This window comes from Rutidosis leptorrhynchoides, chromosome 1, assembly GCF_046630445.1.
Source record: "Rutidosis leptorrhynchoides isolate AG116_Rl617_1_P2 chromosome 1, CSIRO_AGI_Rlap_v1, whole genome shotgun sequence".
Lineage (NCBI taxonomy): Eukaryota > Viridiplantae > Streptophyta > Magnoliopsida > Asterales > Asteraceae > Rutidosis > Rutidosis leptorrhynchoides.
Window position 1 is genome coordinate 299756236 of NC_092333.1, and position 6580 is coordinate 299762815.

Consider the following 6580-nt stretch of genomic DNA (forward strand, 5'->3'; position numbering starts at 1 on the left):
GTGTTACTACGACGGCGTAAATCCGGTTTTACGGTGTTTTTCGTGTTTCCAGGTTTTAAATCATTAAGTTAGCATATCATATAGATATAGAACATGTGTTTAGTTGATTTTAAAATTCAAGTTAGAAGGATTAACTTTTGTTTGCGAACAAGTTTAGAATTAACTAAACTATGTTCTAGTGATTACAAGTTTAAACCTTCGAATAAGATAGCTTTATATGTATGAATCGAATGATGTTATGAACATCATTACTACCTTAAGTTCCTTGGATAAACCTACTGGAAAAGAGAAAAATGGATCTAGCTTCAATGGATCCTTGGATGGCTCGAAGTTCTTGAAGCAGAATCATGACACGAAAACAAGTTCAAGTAAGATCATCACTTAAAATAAGATTGTTATAGTTATAGAAATTGAACCAAAGTTTGAATATGATTATTACCTTGTATTAGAATGATAACCTACTGTAAGAAACAAAGATTTCTTGAGGTTGGATGATCACCTTACAAGATTAGAAGTGAGCTAGCAAACTTGAAAGTATTCTTGATTTTATGAAACTAGAACTTTTGGAATTTATGAAGAACACTTAGAACTTGAAGATAGAACTTGAGAGAGATCAATTAGATGAAGAAAATTGAAGAATGAAAGTGTTTGTAGGTGTTTTTGGTCGTTGGTGTATGGATTAGATATAAAGGATATGTTATTTTGTTTTCATGTAAATAAGTCATGAATGATTACTCATATTTTTGTAATTTTATGAGATATTTCATGCTAGTTGCCAAATGATGGTTCCCACATGTGTTAGGTGACTCACATGGGCTGCTAAGAGCTGATCATTGGAGTGTATATACCAATAGTACATACATCTAAAAGCTGTGTATTGTACGAGTACGAATACGGGTGCATACGAGTAGAATTGTTGATGAAACTGAACGAGGATGTAATTGTAAGCATTTTTGTTAAGTAGAAGTATTTTGATAAGTGTATTGAAGTCTTTCAAAAGTGTATAAATACATATTAAAACACTACATGTATATACATTTTAACTGAGTCGTTAAGTCATCGTTAGTCGTTACATGTAATTGTTGTTTTGAATCTTTTAGGTTAACGATCTTGTTAAATGTTGTTAACCCAATGTTTATAATATCAAATGAGATTTTAAATTATTATATTATCATGATATTATCATGTATGAATATCTCTTAATATGATATATATACATTAAATGTCTTTACAACGATAATCGTTACATATATGTCTCGTTTAAAAATCATTAAGTTAGTAGTCTTGTTTTTACATATGTAGTTCATTGTTAATATACTGAATGATATGTTTACTTATCATAGTATCATGTTAACTATATATATATCCATATATATGTCATCATATAGTTTTTACAAGTTTTAACGTTCGTGAATCACCGGTCAACTTGGGTGGTCAATTGTCTATATGAAACATATTTCAATTAATCAAGTCTTAACAAGTTTGATTGCTTAACATGTTGGAAACATTTAATCATGTAAATATCAATCTCAATTAATATATATAAACATGGAAAAGTTCGGGTCACTACAAACGGGATGGGTTGACGAGCTTTATAATGTGCTATTGTCTCACCGCACAACTTTTAAAAAGAGCATTGGTGAAACACCTTTTAGTTTGGTGTATGGTTCTGAAGTCGTAATTCCCGCTGAAATCCTTGTACCCACATATAGAATCGCTAATTTTGATGAAGGGGCAAATAAGGAAGCTTTATGTGTGACAACCCAGAAATTTCCAATCAAATTTAAACTTTATCTTTATATTATTCCGACACGATAAGCAAAGTTTGTTAAGTTAAATCTCAAGAATTTTAAATTGTGTTCATACATTCATTATAACTTCGACCAAATTCAGACGATTCACGAACCGTTATATATAAATAAATATGTATATATATGTATATATATATATATATATATTATAACATGAGAATATTAATAAAGTATTAAACGTATAATACTTTACATGATCGTATTTGTTTCAATATGTTTATCGATGGAATTAGAAGATAATATCAAATTGTTGATTTATCAGATACATTATGATATGATTACGGGTCTATGTTATGAGGTCCACTGTGATTTAAGAAATCTATTCTTTTTGACAACATTCAGAAAATGGTAAAGTGATTTATAAGTAAGAACGTGAAGTGTAAATAACTTAGATGTTGGATATCGACAAGTTAAGTAACTCAACATTTTTCATTAAGATGATTTCATACGTTTATTTAACCTTTGAACTTTATCCCATGCTTCACCAACAAACTGTAATTTAAAAACTTGAAACCTATTATGAATATATATGATTCTACTTTTTTAAAACATTTTATGATATAACGATTCCCATTATTTTAACCTTTAAACAAAATGATTCTTAAAAATATATTTGGTTTTGGAAAACAAAATTATTATATTTATTTGATTTAGTTTCAAACGTACAAAAACGTTTTCAGTTTAAAAAGAACTTTATTATTAAAACGTATATAACTTTTATAAATATCTAGAACCACTTTTGACAACTCATTACTTAACCAGTATGATAAAGATAACGATATTTATATTTTATTTTATTAAATATATATAACGATTTAAATTAATATTATATATATTTATACGCATATTATACGTACATAGTTTTATACTTTTACTATACTTAAACTTTACCTTTACTTTATTTTTACTTTACTTTTACTTTAATAATTCACTTTAATAATTCATACTTTAATAATTCACTTTAATAATTCATACTTTAATAATTCACTTTAATAATTCATACTTTAATAATTCACTTTAATAATTCATACTTTAATAATTCACTTTAATAATTCATACTTTAATAATTCACTTTAATAATTCAAAAATCTATTATAAATAGAATTCAATAGGTTTCATTATTCCATAGAAACTTGAAAATATTTTTCTCTAAACTCTCTCAATCGATTTACATATATATATTTACTCCGTATTATTTCAAGATATTATTAGTATACATAAAATATTACGTCAGAGTGCTGTCCGAGTGATTTCGAAATTGTTTTTCGAGTGGGATTGGATTAAGGAAATTATGGGTTATAGCTATGGAGGTGATTGGTATGGTTCATGGGTATGCTCGTGAGGTCAATATAGTGTTTATCATCTCCGTTGCGTCTACGTACCTTTCCTGCAATATTGAATCTCAATATTGATACGTGAGTACTCATAATTTAACTTTTACATACTAATAGTGTATCCCTGACTAGTGCTCGAGTATATAGGATTATGCATGTTTGTACTTTTGATATTGCCTTTAGTTAGGTTATGTTGAATCCTGAATTAGTTATATATGCGACTGAGATAAGGTATAAGATATGCATGTCGTTTGAAAGCTAGCGAAAAATTAAGAACTTTTCATTTAGATATCGAATGATTTCGATGAACGGATTTGAAGTTATAGTCCATCGAATTTTTGTATTATTATTAAAAATGATTATTATTTTCGTCGTTATTATCGTCATTCTAGTTTTATCTTATTATTATTATTATTATTATTATCTTTATCAATAAAAGGATTTATCATTAAAAATTGTTATTTTTTTATTATTACTATCGTTATTATCGTTAAAGTTATAATTAGTATTTTTATTATTATCCAATTATTATTATTATTATTATTATTATTATTATTATTATTATTATTATTATTATTATTATTATTATTATTATTATTATTATTATTATTATTATTATTATTATTATTATTATTATTGGTATTATTATTATTATTATCATTATTAATATATATATCATTATTTAAAAATGGTTATTGTTATTGTTATTATTATTATTACTATATTATCATTAAGATAATTATTAGTATTATCGTTAATAATGTTATAGTAACTATCATTATTAATATTAGTGTAATTAAAACAAATATTTGTAACACCTAATTATTTTGATTACTATTATTATCATTATTACGAACACGATATAAAAGACGATTAAAATCTATTAAATGAAACGATTAGGAAATAATGGGTAAGAGTATCATAATGAAATTAAAATATTATAAGATATTGAATTAGATAAAATTATCATTCTTATTATTTTTATCATTACTATTATTATTAAAATTATCGTTAGTATTAAAACTATCATTTTAACAAAAATTATCATTTTAATAGAAATGTCATTGTTACTATAAATATCATTATTATTATTATTTTAAATAGAATTATTATTTTAAAGATAATATTAAAAATTATCGTAAATATTAAAGTTATCATAATTAGAATTATCGTTTTATCATAATGTCATCTTAGTAATTATAAATATTGATATTTTTATAATAATAATTATTATTATAAAATAATACAACTTTTACTTACTATCATTATAGATATTATTTTATCAAATAAATATTTGATACAAACATATTTTACTACGTGTAATAACTTACTTTAATAATACGTATCATATTATCTTTATAATATTAAATGAACCCTATAAATTTTATTACTTAATATATATAAAAGTATATTTTATTATATAAATATAATATAAAATTTTATTTATTAATAAATAAATTATATTATTTACTCTAATAAATCTTTTAAAAATATTTAAAAATATAAAACGACGATATTTAAACTATATATTAATCATGTATAAATTTTTGGAAATTATTTTGAGTCAAATTTACTTTTGTTGACTTTTGCATATTAGTCTCGAGCATTAGGATTGTGGTACACTATGACTTGACCTAATTTGTTAGACAAATATTGACCAACACATAAATATATATAATTAATTTAGGTTCGTGAATCCGAGGCCAACCTTGCACTTGTTCAATGACGTTATATGTATTTTTACTACGAAATACAGTATGGTGAGTTTCATTTGCCTTTTTACCCTTTATATTTTTGGGACTGAGAATACATGTGCTTTTATAAATGTTTGACGAAATAGACACAAGTAATTGAAACTACATTCTATGGTTGAATTATCGAAATCGAATATGCCCCTTTTTATTAAAGTCTGGTAATCTAAGAATTAGGGAACAGACACCCTAATTGACGCGAATCCTAAAGATAGATCTATTGGGCCTAACAAACCCCATCCAAAGTACCGGATGCTTTAGTACTTCGAAATTATATCATGTCCGAAGGAGGATCCCGGAATGATAGGGGATATTCTTATATGTATCTAGTTAATGTCGGTTACCAGGTGTTCACCATAAGAATGATTATTTTTTGTCTCTATGCATGGGACGTATATTTATGAGAACTAGAAATGAAATTCTTGTGGTCTATTAAAATGATGGAAATAAATGATTATGATAAACTAATGAACTCACCAACCTTTTGGTACACTTTAAAGCATGTTTATTCTCAGGTGTTAAAGAAATCTTCCGCTGTGCATTTGCTCATTTTAAAGATATTACTTGGAGTCTTTCATAGCATATTTCAAAGAACGTTGCATTCGAGTCATTGAGTTCATCAAAGATTATTATTAAATCAATTTATAGTTGGATAGTGGATATTATGAAATGGTATGCATGCCTGTCAATTTTTGATGTAAAGAAAGATTGTCTTTTAAAAACGAATGCAATGTTTGTAAAATGTATCATATATAGGTCAAATACCTCGCAATGTAATCAACTATTGTGAATCGTTTATAATGTATATGAACGGGTCCTTTCATTATGTGAAAATTTGAATTTTATCGAAGAACGCAGGTTGATGGCCGCGATAAAGGAAGCAAGTAATAAACAGCAGATAGCGAAGTATTACAATAAAAAGGTGCGTACATTGGCCTTTGACATCGGCGAGTGGGTTTTGAGAAACAACAAAGCAAGTAGCACCGAAAACCAAGGAAAGTTAGGATCTAATTGGGAAGGCACTTATCAAATAACGGCGATAGATGCGGTTGGTTCTTACAAACTTGCGGATGTTGAGGCACGTAATCTTCCTAATGTGTGGCACGCTACATTGTTAAAGAGATATTATACGTAAATAGATACACGCAGTATTCTGTGTGCAATTTTAGATCAAGTGCACTTGTGGTCCAAAATTTATAATATGATCAAAAAATTGTACGTTTTCATAAGTGCAAATTGTGTTATTTGTTTTGTGATCGCGGTGTACTGGTCATTATGTGTGGACATACGATTTACAACATAATAATTACTAAAATGATGGGATAAGACCACTTTAGTGATTAAGCATTGTATAGTTTTGCAAATAACAATTAGCATATTAAAACGCATATTAACCTAAGGATCGCTTTGGCGGACTTAGAAGATTCAGAAGTATGTTAAAGATTGTTTCGTAACAGTACATATTTGTTATGTGCACAATAGCAAGTGTGGAAATTGCAAAGAACAAGTCTAGGAATTATGAATACATGATAAAATAAAAAGTGCTATATAAATAAGAACAATTGCAATTGAAACAATGAAAATATTTATTAAATTCGCAGAGAAAGCTGCGACATTACATTGAAATCAAACACTCGTTAACATTCTTAAGCTATTTGCTTAAGTAAAGGTTGATTATTTCATC